Here is a 17,519-nt window from a genome sequence, read left to right as displayed (position 1 = left end):
GGCTTCACTCCACTCTGTATGCCAGCTCAGGAGAGCTTTGAAAGACAGAGCCAGAGAAGGCATTAAGTGCCTCAGCTTTTTCGTCACCCTTGGTCACTGTTTCCACCAATGATAATTACTGGTTAGGTATGATTTCCAACCACTTTGTACCCACATTAATTCAGTTTAATTTAGATCGTTTTAGATTATTTATGAGGATGTCCTCCTAGATAAAGTCAAAAGCCTTACTAAATTTGATTAAAATGAGGCCTACTATCTCCACATGAGGTCTGTTTCTCTGTCAGAGATAGAAAAAAGGATGTTTTGACATGATTTGCTCTTCGTGTTGATGACATTGCCACCTGGTTGCAGTGGACCTCTTTACTGAAGAGTGAAGCAAAAAGACATCAAATAGTGCCATCTGCCAGTATTTTCTCTCCCCATTGAGTAGCAGACCAAGACTTCCCTTTGTTGGGGTTTTGGAGGGTTTTTGTTAGGGTCCTTTCTTTATGGAGAAACTGTGTTATTTTAGTTATTCTTCTTTCCTATTGGCATCACCCTTTTTGGGTTTATTTCTCTGTGTGTTCATGATGTTCTTCTGTGTTTGTGTGATTTTTTTCCCATGTTCTTCATAAAAATGCAGCAGTTGTGGTGCAAACAGATTTGTCTCTCCTGCATTTTCTCTTCATCCTCGATTTTGGAATAGGGAGTTTTTTTGTGTTGTGAGTACTGCCTGGTCTCCCTTTTTTCTGTCAGCTTGTCACCCAGGGGATGTCACCCACCTGCTGCATTTACTCATGATTCTCTTCTTGAATTCCTGTGGGAGTTTTTTTGGTGTTCTCTCTACTCTTTCTCTCTGATACAACTACAATTCTTCCCTGTTAGCAAACAATGAAGTTCATTGGTTTTAATAGAGAGACTAATTCTTCATCAAACAGACCAACGCTTACCATGATCAGAATTTTCCATCTTTTTCAAAACAATGTTTTACTGGGGAGATGTAGGCCAAATTCAGACAGTATGGTGCCTCCTTACCTTTAAAAATCTGTATTTGTGAAAAGTTGACACAGCTATTTTCCTGGTCGTTTCACAAGAGAAAAGCAGCAGAGCCAGCAGTAGAACCAAATCCCTGTGGTCTGCTGCAGTGTCAAAACCATGGATTCATCCATCATTGCTCTCTAAATTACATCTTTGTCACTTAAGGGAACGTAGGCTTCCCTGCATTTGAAGGATATTGCCGATTCCCTGAACAATCACCCAAAAGCAAGCAGTCCATAGACTGATAGGGAAGTCTGATGGTCTGATATGTAAAGAGTCTCCTTTGGAACCTGATGCAGCAAAATCCATCAAAAGTAATTCAGGAGTCACTTTAAAATTTGCAAGTAAAGCATGGATTCTGGGGTGAGATGAATTTCCAAATCCCTTTTAAAACCTTCACAAAGAACACAAATGATAGTTTGTTAAATCTATACTGTATGTTTAATACATCTGTTCTGTTGTTTGAGCAGAGAAAAGCCATGTGCTTCATTATGAGGGGTAGTATGGGTCCATGTCTCTGTTTTTCCTTTCTTATCTTTATTAAAATCAAACCAGACGGCACTAATCCTTCAAACAAATTATAATTTATTTCTTCGTGTTCAAAGTATGAGGATTCCTTGGTTTCCCTTATACTGATAAATTCAATGATTTTAATTAAAAAAGGAATGGTTTAAACATAAGACATAATTAAATAGATGCCTGCTATAGTTACCACATTGGTATGCTCCCTTTCGCTGGTTTGAGCACACATTTCCTCCACTGAAGTCAGTTGCTGCCCATACACTCTGATTTCTATACCTCTTCCTACAATCTGTGAGTGTCTGCAGAATCCGGGCCTATGTCCCCTTTCTGACCTCATGCCGATGTAATTCTGCTGATTTTCAATGGAATTACATCGGTGTTAAATCGCCAGCTTTATTTGGGTTGTTCGCTGGGATCCATGTAGAACGGGTCATTTAAAAGGTCGTGCATTCTTCTTGTATGAAAACAGTGAGTGCTTTTGGAAAAAAAGAAAAAACTGTCTTTTTTCTTCCGCATTTTATCTGTCTAACACCTACTTTTTAGGTATTACAACAATACAAGTAAATATTATTACTCTTGAGGACAGCTACTAGACAAACTAAATTTCTCCTGTGAATTTTTGAAACTGTGCATTGCTTCCAAATAGGGGAGAGAATTAGAGATATTTGTAGAAGAGAGAGCTCATCGCTCCAAAGTGCTCATCACTGACCTGCATTTCCCCTCTGTGGAGCAAAAATTAAATTCTCATGAGCTTCAGTGGGACGCAGTAGACTGTGCTTCCTCTTGTAATCACTGTGGCTGAAGGAACATGGATCTGTGGTGAAGGGGAGGATATACAGGAGCTAGCACACTTGCATGAGAGAAACTTGGACCATTGCACCCAGCTTAGTGTTGCTACCACAATTTCTGAGGATGTAACGATTATTTGAAGTTGTAGCTTGGCACTGATTTTTCTTTGGGGGAGCCACACCACGCTAAACATGTTGCACATCAGTGGAGCCGTACTTTTGCAGGAGGTTTTGCTGGTGTGGTTGCACCTGGTGCTACAAGATACATGACTTTGCTGCGTCTCAGCCATCTGGCTGTGGAACTGTGTGACAAAATCTGAGAACCACAATTTTTGATGTTCCTGCTAAGAATTAATGCTCCATCTCCAGTATTATTTTAAAACGATGCCAGTTTGTTAGTTCTTCCAAGTTTGGGAATGGACAGAGCAGACTGATGTGATTTTTAGTGCCTCATTACAGAAGCATGTTGAGTAACAGAAGCCTTCTTTCCTCTACTTGTGTTGCTGCTGTTGTTGATTTAACTGCTCTTACCACACAACTTCAGTTTTTGCTTCATTTTCTTCTTCCTTGTCCTAGTTTTGGGCCAAACTTGACAGAATTCACTGATTTAGTGTAAAAAAAAAAAACCAAACAAACCAGAAAACAAACAATAAACTCAGGCTGAGAAGAAGAATTCCCCCAAAGCAATGAATAATTTCTGCATCACCTCAATGCCAAGGATTGAAATGTGTCTACAAGACAATGTCACTGGAATCTGGGGACTCTAGAATTGCATTAGGGACATAGACAAACAGTTGAGTTGTGTTCACTGAAGTGACCAGAATGAGGACAAATGGTGTCAATGTAGCTAAAAGATAATTTACTGAGTCAATTTTCTTTGGTTGTAGGTGGATGCAGTTAGCTGAGATATACACTGAAGATGTCAGCAGAGCACCTACAGGGCCTTTCCTACTCGTGCTCACAGATTTTTATTTGTTTATTTGACCACAGTGCTGCTGATCTCCAGTGCTGAGAGAAGGCCAGCAAGAAACTAACAGGAGATTCACCCTTTTGTCAGGAAACAAACCCAAATGAGGAGAGCAAAAGGTGGCCAGACTTGGAGTGAATCACTTCGCGGTCTGCCTCCCAGGATGACTCCTCTCAGGAACACAGCAGGCCCCTACAAGCATGGATTGGTGTCCCCAGGAAGGGCATTTGCCTGACCTAACTCTCAGACCTGTGGAGCACCTCCAGCTGCCTAGCTTTTAAAAGATGAGGGAAAGCCTCTGACTCTCAGAGGAGAATCTCTGGCTGACCAGAGGTGAGGCTCATCTGAAGCTCTTTGCCCTTGACTGGATCAAGGAAGGGCTCAAGAGAGCAGTGGGAACAGCCTGGAGCGTCTGCTGGTGTCTGATGCAGGTCTTGCAGAGAGCATTTGCCTCGTGGTTTTGCTGCTCAGTGAATGATTGCTTCCTGTTGTACGGGGGTTTGGACTCTTTGTGATCAAAGGCTGGAAGGGCTCTCACAAGGTCATCCAGTACAATCTCCTGCTCTGATGTCCCAGAAACCTGATCACAGAGTTTAAGCCCTCTTTTTTTTAAGTACAAGAAGACAATTTGATGCTCTACAGACAAATTTGAAGTTCATAGAATTAGCTAGTTTAAAGGATTTTCCAGTGCACCTATTGTCATGACACTTGACCAATCATTATATATATCATCTATATCTGTATCTAATCTATATCATCTATCTCTCTATATATCTATCTTATCTATTATATATTATTTTATTTTGTTTTGTTTTGTTTTGTTTTGTTTTATTTATTACATTTATTATATTTATTATATTTCATTTTATTAATTATATTTATTATATTATTGTATTATTTATTTATTATTATTATATTTATATACATATATAAAAATCATTGTTAGAATACCCTGTACTTTAGGCATTTTTCTTCGTGGTGCCTTCTGGAAAGAAATTTCGCTGTTAAAGTTCTTTGCTATTCAATACCAAATTAACTTAATGTGGAGCTGCCCTGCCACTCACTGCATGACTTAGAGCTTTTAGAAGCTCATGTTATCACTGTGTATTGAATCAATTGTGGTCTGCTCCATCTAGACTCCATAAAGGAATGTAGGTGACTTCTCAGCATTACTTCAACTGTTCTACCAAAATATTTAGATGGAGAACTAACAACCATTTTTCCTCACAAATGCCTCCCTCAAGGAGACCACGATGAAACTTCCTTGGTTAAGACAGCAAGGAATTTCCCTGGCATATGTACATAATTTAGATTTTACTCTTGGATGGGTTTTTTGCTTCTGTTGAGCTCGAAAGTTCATTAGAGCGAGGATTGTCTCTTTCAAGTATATTAGCATGGTGAAGCCATGCTTTATGAATGCAGAAAGACATCCTGTCTTACATGGCATGGCCCAGTGTGCTGCTCATCAGTCCATCTGATTGCCAGGTGATTGCTTGCTGGATTGATAATCTGACCGTGAGGACATGACAAAACATGAGGTTTGTGTTGTTGAGCTCTGTGAGGAGTTTTCTGTTGCTGTAAATTTCTTCTTAAGTCTCTCTGGGCTACTCGGTAAGGTTTAGGTAGCAATGTAAAACCTCAATCAGCTCCCCCCCTGCCTCTTCTAGGATCTGCCATAAAGCTCCTAACAATCGCTGTGCTCTCTATTTTAAACAAAAGCTGTGTCCTGCAGTTCCTTACACTTGGCTGTCCTGATTCTTTGATAATAAAGAATGTGCCACAACTACTTCTCCTTCTTCTTCTTCTTTTTTTTTTTTTTTTTTTGCCTTGGGTTGCACTTTCTCTCTTGATTAAATATGACGATTTCTGCTTATGTTCATTTTCTGACCTCTCCTAGCTTCTGATCATGTCCCTGCTGAGTCTATGCCTCTATTATCATACTATCTGTAATGCTGTGGACACCTGCTAAGACTGAAAAAAAGCACCATTTTTCAGCTGAAACAATTCCCTAGCAGACTGTGATTCCAAGAGTTAAGCTGTGGAATTTGAATTTTTCCCACTGGGTGTTTAAAGTGCTCAGCACAAGTAACTTGCTGTCTAAGCTAACCTGTCAATACTGAGGCATGTCAGCTGACATTTGAGCAGCTTTATCTCCAACTGGTTTGTTAGGTTTAAAATAATGCTGTCTTTCTTCAGAGCTGCAGGAGCCAGGCAGAACCAGATTTGATCATATTCCTTATAGAATCATAACACGGTTTGGTTTGAAAGGGACCGTGGAGATCATCTGGTTCCAACCCCTCTGCCATGGGCCGGGACATCTTCCACTAGACTGGGTGTTAACTTCCAGTGAGGGGCAACCCAGAACCACATTTTAAGAAGTTGAATGGACATTTCTTGGAAATTGGACATTATCTTTTTTAGGTGTGGTTAAAATACTGATTTAGGTTAGGCAGGAGAATTAAAAAGGCTCACAAGATCCTGCCCAGCCCTATTTTCTCTTCCAGCCATGGGAAAGGTTAGACCCCTTTCACATTATTTGAATTTTTTTGTTTTCTTCAATGCCTGTTTATCAAAGGACTTGCATCTGTGTCTATATAAAATGTGTTTTCTCCCTTTCATTTATGCTCATTTGATCTTTGAATGTGATAGTCACATTGTTACTGTCTCATATGTGACTGCTTACATTCAGCTGTCCCAAAATCAGTTCTCTCTCAAAAACTAATCCTATGGGTAAAGTACTCAGCCCAGTTTTCTTCTTTTTTTTTTTTCCTGAGTAATTATTAGTAATTTCCATTGCAAACACTTCACTTCTACAAATCATTTAGCTGAACTACACAGGGTAAAATGTTCTAAGAATTTGTGCACAGCACTTTGATATGGAAGGCACAGCTGTAACTGAAAGGTTTGCTCAAGCAAAAGAATTGTGACATGAAATTTCAGTATTTCTTTCACCAGGTTATCTAAATCAGATGGGGAAGAGTGCATTTAGAAATGTGCCTGCAACTCAACGGCAAGTTCATCTCCAGTATAGAAAAAGATGACCTATTTATTCATGCTTTATACACCAAAGAGTCTATGTCATGACTCAAAAATGAAACGAAACCAAACCAACAACCAAACAAACCCCACAAAAGCAACCGTATTATTTTACATTTAAAGCTAGTGATCAATATATTAGGTTTTCCAGCCTCTACACATTCTGTCCAGTGTTCCAGCCCCTGAAGGAGTTTTGAATGCAGCGATATTAGACCTTCTAAAGCAGAACAGAAGACTTGCACAATTTAATTTCCTATGAAGTACTGTGATACCTTACTGATATTGGTGGTGTGTAATGATTTAATTTTATTTTGATTTCAAAAAATGGAATTATTTCCTAGAAACTTGAAGTACCTGGAATATCACATGCAGCTGCAAGGCTAGCTCTCCTTTTCTTCACCGCTAAACCAAACCTATTTTCCTCTTGATTGCCAGCTTCAGTGCAATTTTGTTCAGCATTTTTTGTTTATAATTTCTTTGCTTTCATTATCCTAATACCTTTGGGGAAATAATTTTAAAGTGGAAAATGCGATATAGAGATTGGACTAAATAGAGAAAAATCATAAATGAAATTACAAAATATGGAATAAAACCATAACCATACAGCATTGTAGCATCTTTGAAAGTTGGGCAACACTGGACTTAAAAGCAGTGCTCCTCTGCTAATGTGACTTTATCCCTACTTTGCATTTTTTCCTCAAAAAATAGTGAGAATGAGACCCATAGAAAAAACAATTGGCTGCAGGCCTGTAAGTAGTGATACCTTAGAAAATGGTTGCTGATTAGGTAAGATTTTACTCTTGATATGCACTACAGAGTCTCACAGAGGAATTAAACCATGAAACTGAACAGCATGTCCATGGTGAGCTCCTTGCTGGAGACAGTCTATCAATTTTTTTTTTTTTTTTAAGTATTGTTATCACTGAAAATCTACACAGAGCTCTTGAAAGGATGTTTATAGATGTCCTCTGGGATAGGTGACATGTCAGACTGGCATTAAATACCCTATTGCAAAAGCTCAGTGATTAAAATATATTGAAGCAGGTGGCAGAGCTCTTACTACACCAAACAGAAAACATGGTATTTTTCTCCCTGCTTTAAAAGGAGTAGAGAAGATCCTGCTCTCCCCACTGATGCTCTTGCTCATGCTGAAGCCCTGTCCAATTCCTCCATCCCTCAGAAGCCTGAATTGCGTCATTTCTCATTGGATATTATCATCACTAATTTGAGATCATAATTGAGCAATGTGCTTTTAGGGCTGACATAAAACATTTGGAGCCCATATGGGAGAGCTTGTCTTGCCTCACGGTGCTCTATAAAAACCAACTCGAGCTTCCTTAAGCAGAACAACTGAAGCCTGGGGATGTAACACAACATTTTCATCCTTCAGAGCTACTCAATTTGCCATAAAGATGCTGCCCACTTCTCATCTGTGCTACCCTGCCCTTTGCTGAGCTTGTGGATCATCTCTGTCTGTGTTAACTGTTACTGGCCCCCAAATGTGTATTTGCTAAGAATAACAGTGGAGACTGTTGACTGGAGAAAATTGAGTGTTCTACATATTGACCTGTCCTCTAGATCTCTTTTTGTGTTTCTATAACTAACATTATTTGGTATTTTTGTTCACAAATAGGAGGTTCTGGTAGAATAAAGATTATTTATCACTTCGAGTTGCTTTGGTTTTTTTCTGGGGTAAATATTTATTTTTTTTTCCTTTTTTTTTGACAGCATTAAAAAAAAGTGCAATAATAAAAAAAAAAAGGATTTAAACCATCTTTCTAGTCTTTATAAAAAATAGAGTACTGTATAGAACTGTATTTCAGTTACCATACATTTGGGGTGAACATTCAGATGAAATTTAAACGTGCAATTTTATGTGACATTTCGCTGTAAGTAGCCAACTACATGTTCCCTACTAAACAAAATCTCAACTTCACCTCCACAATTAGTTTGGTCTTCCACAGAGTTAATCAATAGAATGAAAATAAAAAAGGCATCTGCACATTTATAATATGAGATAGAGCAATCTGGTGAACAATACCCTGTAGTCTAAGTGCTGCATCCTGCGTTACTTTTGGTTCTGCCTTTACAAATTAGAGTGGAAAACTCTGCCACCTTGACACCCTGGCATTTTTGCATTCACTTTGCAAAGGTGTAGATAACAGTGGGTGCACAGCAAATGGGAATTGCTGGTTGCATGGTTTCCTCATGTACATGTGTTTTGCTGGAGTATCAGGCTGGGTGGATGCGTTAAAATAAAGCACAACGCACGTTTAGATTAAATTTGCCTCTATCATGAGTCCCAGTCCTGCCGTTATCACCTCCCAGAAGGATGCTGCTTTATCAGCCTCTCATTAAATGTGAGCAGTTATTTCGTGTCTCCCCCTTACTGCCTACATTTTAATTTTCCATATTCCCCTTGCACTGCAGACAACTTGTGGGCTCCATGTGCACATGGTGGCATTTTCTTACTGAGCAGCCTGATCTGCTGGCACACAGAGCATCACTTGATTTGTGGCTGCACATTATCTCCAGCCTCACTCATTCTCTCAGTTTGGAGAGGAGAACGATGACTTCGTACAACTTAAAGGTGTTTCACCAGGGATGCATTTGCTCCAACAAGCTGTGGGTATATTGACAGCCGACCTCTCCTGCAGGAGGCCTCCCCCTGGATGAATCCTCTTCTCTGGATTGGCAATTTTCCTCCTTTGGCATGAAGTGCTGGCATACAGGGTTCGCTATCATGCTGATAATTCAGTAAACAGCAAAATTAAATCTTCTGACAGTCTCCTACAGGAATTTCATAAACTGTAGGCCCGATTATAGACCTTGATTGCAACTACAGCACAGGGATGCTATTCAGCTGCCTTATGGAAAACATGCTCTCCACTTCCTTCTCTTCTAGGATGGTCTGTTCTCCATAGGTTTACATGTGCTTCCCATCTCTTGGCAGTTTCTCCCAGGACTTTGAACTCCTAAGTGCTTTTGAACATATAACAAGAATTGTGTATTTATCCTCCATATGTGTTGTAGAAGGACACAGTTCGCTATCACAGTACACTGAAATGTGTGCAGGAAATTCAGATATGTTTGGTTATCTAATAGCAAGTCATGTTTTGCTAACCATGACTAGCTTGGTACAAGTGGAACTGTTTCAGAAGCTTTAGATCCACCAAAAGGAAAAGTCCAGCTACAATGAATCACTTTTTTAACGGATAAAAACGAAAAAATGGAAAAGAAAGAGAGGAAAGTCAGGAATGAGTTCCACAGCGCTGCTAAAATGCTCATGGCTGGTGGGGAGAAAACTATGAAACAATAAGGAAATTGGTAGGTTTGTAAGGCAGAACTAGAATTAAAGGATGGGTATTTGTCATGGCCTGAAAAGGCAGGGTATTGTCAATGGTGGTTTGGGAGAGGCTACACCCTTTTGTATGTGATGGCAGAATATTCAGGAAATGTTCCAAGACACTTTTTAAGATTGGAGACAAGAGAGCAATCAATGTGGTTAATCTGGGAATAATCCACATGGAGGCTGTGGTTTAAATCATGATTGCCAAGAGTACGGTTATAGGATCTGCAATCTGCAGCAGTGGAGAAAGTAGGCTTACCTCTGAGAGGGGATTGCATAGTGTAGGGTGTGCCTTTAAGAAGCTGAAAAGAAAGAGGTAAGAGCAAACAATGTAATAACCCTTTATGACACCACCAATTACTGCATGGGAAGAGTCAGGGAAACAGTAAATGAGATCCTCACTAGCCTGAGGTGTAAGAGGAATAATGGTTGTATCAGGAAAAAAACCAGCTTTGTTGACGAGTGAACACATATCAAGGAAAATAAAAATCTAGCAAAGCTCCTTTGGAGAAAAATAATTGCAAATTAATAATAAAAGATATATAATTTCTCCTTTCAAATGCACTTGCAAAAGCAGCAGTGATTTAAACCTATATTTGGACCTATAGATGAGTGTCTTTGCAGCACCTCATCGTGGATCTTCAGCCTGGTGCAGCTTTGATCACACTGGTTGGGGTGAACTGTGTTTTTTCCGTCTGCAGCCATGGTTTTCAAAGAGCAGAAGGGTCAAGAGGCCAGAGTGGAGCAGAGGCAAGCTGCCCTATTTATAGGGCAACACCTTGAGTGTCCCACAAAACGAGACCTCTGACCATTCCCTGTTGTGGGATCTCACCAAGCAGCCCTTTGGTGAAGCACAGACTGGCCTTGTATTTTCATCTCTTCTGGCAGAGGAGACGGCAGCCAGGTGTGGGAGTTGGTAAGGCAGCTTGATGTTTTACGAGGGGAAAGATCTTCAGCTCCCTTCTGACTTCAGGGCTGCAAAGATGCCAAGGAAGAACCTAAATGCTTAAAATGAGCAAGCTGTTTTGCTGTGCGAGACATGAGCATGGCCTAAAGCATGTTTGTGTGGGTCCAGAGGCATGAAATGGAGCTTTTGCTACAGATTCCTGCTGAGACCTTTCCTGAGCTGATTCAGCTGCAAATGCCAACATGCTAATTCCACCTGTGGAGTCAAAACCAGCCAAACATGACTGGAATCATATCAGACCCTTGGGCTGTGGGACTTGAAAACCTTCTTCAGCCATGCAGTTGAGTGGACCAAGGATGTTCCGGGCTGCCTTCGACACCTTTTTATCCCACAACTTCTTTTAACTGCAATGCCAATCAAGGAATAAGGAAAATATTTGTGCATTGTTCAGTCACTGTTCATGACTACACCCTGAAGGTACTGAATTGTGCTGGACTAGTTTCAGTGCTAGGGCTCGTTTGTTGACCTGGATTCAATCACAAGTTGCTTTGAGACCGAGACTACCAGCCTGTGCCAAAGCCACAAAGTGAACAGGCGTTTTGTCCCCACCTTGTCAGGGTCAATCCACACAGGTAATTGGGGAGGCTGACCAAATTCTTTGTCATTTTTTTCTCTACCAAGGCTGACTGGTCGCTTTCAAACCTACCTGAAAGCCAGATTTCCTGCAAGAATTGGCCTGAAATCCTCAGTTAAAGAACATTCATACTTCAAGGGACAAATCAAATGATATATATTAAAATAAAAACAGCAGGTAAATATATTTTTAAAAGCCTTTGAGAAGTTTGTAAAAGTTCAACAGAGTATGCCTGGAACTGGAATGTGGTGTTTGTACCGAACTCTTTACTCACAATGTCTTATCCAGCTTCTTTCGCTGTGGGCATTGGGAAAATTTCAGCTGTGTGTGGTCTCCAGTACATATGGGAGACAGAGCTGGAGCCTAAACTGTCTGTGTTTGTATCTGCATTTAGTGTCTTCAGCAGAGATTTTCATCAGTCTCTTCCCAGTCCTACTACACCTCACTGTACTTCTGCAAAAGTTCTCATAGAAACTGCTAGAACTCAACTTGTTGATCTCTCCCATTCCTTCCTAGCCCCCTCAAACAATTTACCTCCTACAGAATACAATCTGGCTCACAAATGGAGCCTGGAGTTGAATCAGATGACATAAAGCATCATCTAAGATGTAATGTTACTTTTCATCAATTTTTGCTGCTTAGTTTTTGTCGGGTCAGTCCTTGCTATTACTGCCCACAGGTCCTATTGTTCATTTTTGTAAGCCTTGGATTATCAATAATGACTGAACTATTTTCAACTCTCTGAAGGATCTGATTATTTATAGACTTCTGAAGCCAATTGGAAGCATCGACTTAGAGAGTTCTTAACTATTATTTGGTCCTATCTGGCATCTTCTTCAAGTAAACAACAACAACAAAAAAAAGGGTCATTTTTCTTGAAATAATAAGGCCACTGGTAAAACTACCACCAAAGTACCTGCTAGAACTTGGAAACGAGGATTAGTGTATATCAAATACCATGTGCCTAGGGAAAAAAAGTCATTTCTAAATTTGCGTCTCTTCCCTCACTCAACTACTCTCCCAGTTCCTGTGAAAATGTTCCTGAATTTCTAGGGCAATGATGTCCTGTTTCTGGGTGACCCAGTGACATGGGGGAAGCACTGATACACTGACTAACCTTTTACCATATGTATAGGATGTTGCTCTGGTCTCTCTGTTGCTGTCAGGAGTGTGATCATAAATTAGTAACGATAATTGTTGTGATACTGCTGCTGTTTCCGCACTTGAATGAACAACACTGGGCACACACGCAGCAGGTTTTGCCTCCTCCAAAACAAGGCAGGGCAGGGACTTCTGAGGTGCCCCTCTTAGTTTGACAGGTTTCTTCAAAAGTGATTAAGCTCCACTTTTCCATTTAGGATCCTTCCACTTAGGAAGTGTCATCCAACATGTGTTTGATAGCAGCACAGTGAGGAACTGATGCAAAGGAGATGACCTCCAGGAAAGGTTAAGGAAAAAAAAAATCTTCTGTTTACCAGACAATTGATATTCCTCCATTCTGACATGTTTTGACGGTAGATGGCTTAAGAGGAAGGCAGGAAGCCAACTGTTGACTTGCAGTACCTAGCAACGAGTTAGGGCTTGGAGGGAATGTGTCCTGCCTTTGGAACAGCTGACTTAGCTGGGAGTTTTAAGACGTGTGTCTGCACTATAGCTAGACCTCGGGCAGTGACAATGTGATGAAATTGTTGGCATTCTTTGTGAATTGCACATGTATTTTGAGTAGAATTATTAAACTTCACTCTATGAGGGGTCTGTAGAAATAAAAAAGGGGAATCAATAATTACAGAAGGGGATACATCAGGGTACTAAGATGCTTGCTGTGGAAGAAGTGCTGGACTCTTGTAGGAAGCTCATTAACCTCTGAAAATGTGGGTTTTGTCTCTCTTGCTGCTCTTCCTGTTTTCCAGAGGTCTGGGTTTCCTCTGTAGTCATTGACCAAGAAAGCACTTCAGCAGCTGCTGCTTGGTAAGGCAACCTCTCTGGCTTTCCACAAATTTGACTCAAAAGTTATGACATCAGATTGTTTGTGATGGTGAGAACTTGTTTCCACCCTTTATGTCTTTGGGAGATGCCAAAATTCTTTCCTGCTGCCATTTTACTCTTATTCTTCTCAGTTGTGACAGTGGTAAGGAGCTTGACAGTTCCTTCTCAATAAAAAACTCCCAGTGAACAGGACAGAATTACCTATGAATTACCTATGATTTAGAATCCTAGAATTATAGAGCAGCCTGAGTTGGAAGGGACACACAAGGTTCATCAAGTACAACTCCTGGCCCTGTGCAGGACAACCACAAAAATCCCACCATGCTCCTGAGAGTATAGTCCAAATGCTTCTTGTACTGAAAACAGGCTTGATGCTGTGACCACTTCCCAGGGGAGCTTGTTCCAGTGCTCAAACACCCTCTGGGGAAAAAACTTTTTCCTAATATCCAGCCTAACCCCCCTGACACAACTTCAGGCCATTCCCAGGGTCGGGTCCTGTCCCTGGTCACCACAGAGCAGAGATCAGAGCTGCCCCTCCTCTTCCCCTCATGAGGAAGCTGCAGAGCTGCTGTGAGCTCTGCCCTCAGTCTCCTCTTCTCCAGCTGAACTGACCAGTCGTATGCTCCTCATATGACTTCTCCTTAAGGGCCTTCACCATCTTTGTGGCCCTCATTTTCAAACTCTCTAACAGTTTAATGTCTTTTTTACACTGGGATGCCCAGAGCTGCACACAATATTCCAGGTGAGGCCGCCCCAGCCCAGGGCAGAGCAGGACAATCCCTCCCTGGCCCAGCTGGCCATGCTGGGCCTGGTGCCCCCAGGACAGGGATGTCCCTCCTGGCTCCAGAGCACTGCTGGCTCATGTCCAGCTGGCCATCGACCTGGGCCCCCAGGTCCCTTTCCACATTGCTGTTGTCCAGTGTATGATTCCCCAGTCTGTCCATATACCCAGGGTTGACCCATCCCAGGTGCAGCACACTGTACTGTTTTTCTTGATCACTCACTTCCACCCCATTTTGGGTATGTCTTTTAGTCAGAGTTTACTGAGGTTCTTGAGAGATTACTCATGACTGCCAAAATGCTGAATGGCCCTTCAACCATGCCCACATGAACTATGTCTGGACCTGAGCATATCCAAGCAGCCCAAGAGCAATGGACAAAATGATGAAAACAGAACCTATTGGACATTGGACAAAAAGGCACAGAAGTGTGGCCTCTGTCCAGATTCAAACCCCATACACTAAGGTGAATAAAGGATTAGAGACAAAGCCAGGCAAAAGCCTTGTTCAGACCTTAACTGGAGTTGTATTAATACTCCTTAGGGTTGGTATCACACAGCACTGGGAGATCCTTGAGCATGCTCCACCAGGGACTTAAAAACAATTGGTCCCTAGATTTGATAAGTGCTCACCACAGCCCTGTTCTAAGTAAGCTCTTCCATGACTTTCACAAGCCACTGAGGCTCCTGTGACAATGTGATTGATGCCCAAGGGGCCTTTCCAAAATTAGGGTGGGGTGGGAAGCCTTCTGGATGTGAAACCCCAGGCTATTCCATGGTTTGGAAAGAGGCACTGAAAGAGTTGCCAGCACCTGCCAGGTAGTGGGAAAGGGTGGCAGGGGGAGACAGGGGGAAGCATGCTATGAGGGCAACAGCCAAAATAAGTCCAAGGCAGCAAGCACCTGCACAGCCACTGGGACCTTTCTGCAGTTTCCTTGGGTGGAAAAAAGTTTTTTTTGGGGTCTGCTCTGTGTCTTGAGGTCACGCTGTTATTACCATTTCTTCTTTCCTCAGCATTACAGCTAGTCCTGTCAGTCCTTGTGATGCCCTAAATCTCTGAATGTTTAATGGCCAGGCCTTGAAATCAGCTCCATTCAGACATTCACAGGAACACTTGCAAGTTCATTTATTTGTCAAATTAGAGTTTCAAATTATGAGCAGATTTGTGTCTCCAGCCCACTGCCATTCCAAAGACAAAAAAAAAAAAAAAAAAAAGAAAACTGAGAAAAAGTCCAAATATTTTCATTCAACTTTTTTTATAATGAAGCATTTTGGGGTAATGTTCTGCTTCAGCATGTAATTAAATGTGAGTTCTCTGAAGCAGAAATTCCACCTTATCCCTAACTTAAAACATCTGATCCTGAATGAGATTCTGCAGGCAAGCAAGATTAGTGTGTGTGCAGAAAAGTGGAGTAAGTAAATCTTCAGAAAAAGCAAAGCATCTAAGCATGATTATTAAAAAGAAAGACAAGAGAAAGTATGCTAGTTATTGCCAGGCTCTAGGTGTACCTCTGCTGATGGCTGCTTTGCTTTTTTTGAGCTGGTTTTGCCTTTGAGTACAGCCTCTGAATTTTCCATGCATCTGCTTTTGGAGGGGAACTGGCATTGCCTCTGTTCATCCCCTAGCTGAAAATGGCACAGAAAAGCCCCGTTTCACACCACAGGACAGCCACAGTCAGATATGGAACCAGGTCACTGAGACATCACTTTCCCCTCTCACCACTGGCCACATTTCATCATTGAGTCTGAAAGAATTTGGCTGCTCGGCCCTTGTGGCATCCACTTAAAGCAGGACATTCCAGTCCTGCACAGTGTGCCCGTGCCTTTATAAACCTGGTGAGCTGCCCCTCAGACTCTTACAGCAGAAATTGTTAAAAAGTCTGAAATGTAAAGAGCTTTATTGTGAAATCTCTGCTGCAGTCTCTGCAATTTGGAGAGTTACTCTATTTGGTATTGCTAGAGCTCTCACTGTGATATACTTTAGAATAATGAGACATCAATTCTCAGTCAAGAGGCTATTTAAAAACACTCCTAATTTGGGGGGTTGCGCAGATGCATTAGTTCATTCAACACAACTTTTGCCACTTATGCTGGTGGTGGGACAGGTGTTGTGCCTCCTGTCTTTGAGATTCTCCCTTTCTTTCTTGGAATAACTGGTGTGTTAGGCATTCTTTTTCATCAACTGAGCTTTAGTGTTGAGAACCAGACAGCATAGGTAAACATCCAAAGGAGACAAGGGACTTTTTGGAATTTAGATGGATCAAAAAAACCTCTTGAACACTGGATGTTTAAAAAATACAAGGTCCTTTTGACTTCACCCAGAGTGATGGAGGGCCAAGCTCCACAGCATTCAGTGATACGTGCAGGACCACAGTTTTGTCAGTAGCACTTCTGCTCTAGTTTCCTTGCTGCATGGAAAACAGTACAGGGAAGAAACCTTTGCCCCTTTCTCCTCACTCCTAACCCATCCAGACCTGCAGTGAGAGAGGGTCTGACCATTTCTTTAGTGTTAAATGGATGCTGTCAGGATCCTGGTCAGTGGCCAGGAAAACACAAAACAACAGAGGCTTTGTGCAGACAAGAGACTGAGTTCCTCCAGGAAGAGAAAAGCAGCTGCTGATGGGACAGCAGGAATTTTTGTTCCTGCATAAAGCTGTCCAGCTAACTGTGCAAAATGTAAATTTGATGGCCAGATATGGATCAAAAAAACCCCACAGCACAATCCCACTTTGCAGCAGCATCCCTAGAGATGCCAGTGTCTGAATGTCTGAATGGGTAAGGAGAGCAGCCATATCTTGAGCTGCAGGGTGATGAGAAGTGCTCATGGTTGCTGCCAAGCTGCATCTGCTCTGCTGTGAAAGGAGGCTTTCATCTCTATGCCTAGTGGTCAGAGAAAAAAAAAAAAAGCTTCACTGCTTTTGCTGGAAAGATCACCTTCTCTGGTCCCCTGTGTGAAACAGGTGGTGGATGTGGCATCTTTTTTTGTTTATGGTGAAAAACTAAATTCCTGTAAGTGGGTTATTTTGCTGTGTTTTAATTTTGTAAACAGTTTTCCACCCCAGCATCCCAAGAGCATGAGCAGCCACTGATGAATGAGTAAAAGTGTCTAAATTATGTACATGATGAATTGAATTCCAGTATGTTTTATAGAAATTTCCCTTCTGCAAGGGTTGTGTGGCAGTGTTCAAATGGATGGGAGTTTTAAGAAAAGCTGGAGGTTAAAAAAAGCAAATGAGATCTGTTAGGCTTTGGAGGATTGTTGAGCTACAAGGGCTAAGAATGGAGGTGGAGGGGAAATGCATTTAGGTGCTTTCAGATGAACCAATGTGTCTTTGCAGTGGACCCTAAGAATTTGGGGGGGAGGGGGGGGAGAATGGAGAAGGGCCCAAACATTCCAGATGTACAGAGATCATGCAGTTGTAGGAGAGACTAAGGATTCAAATTATAGATTGAGGGGAAGATGCACATGCTCCTATTTGCTCTGTCTCAGGGTCCTTTGGGTGGGTTCGATTGTAGAAGAGGCCCCCCAAAAAGT

This window comes from Corvus cornix, chromosome Z, assembly GCF_000738735.6.
Source record: "Corvus cornix cornix isolate S_Up_H32 chromosome Z, ASM73873v5, whole genome shotgun sequence".
NCBI classification, from domain to species: Eukaryota; Metazoa; Chordata; class Aves; order Passeriformes; family Corvidae; genus Corvus; species Corvus cornix.
The sequence above is the reverse complement of the archived record's forward strand: the minus strand, read 5'-3'. Positions refer to the sequence as shown.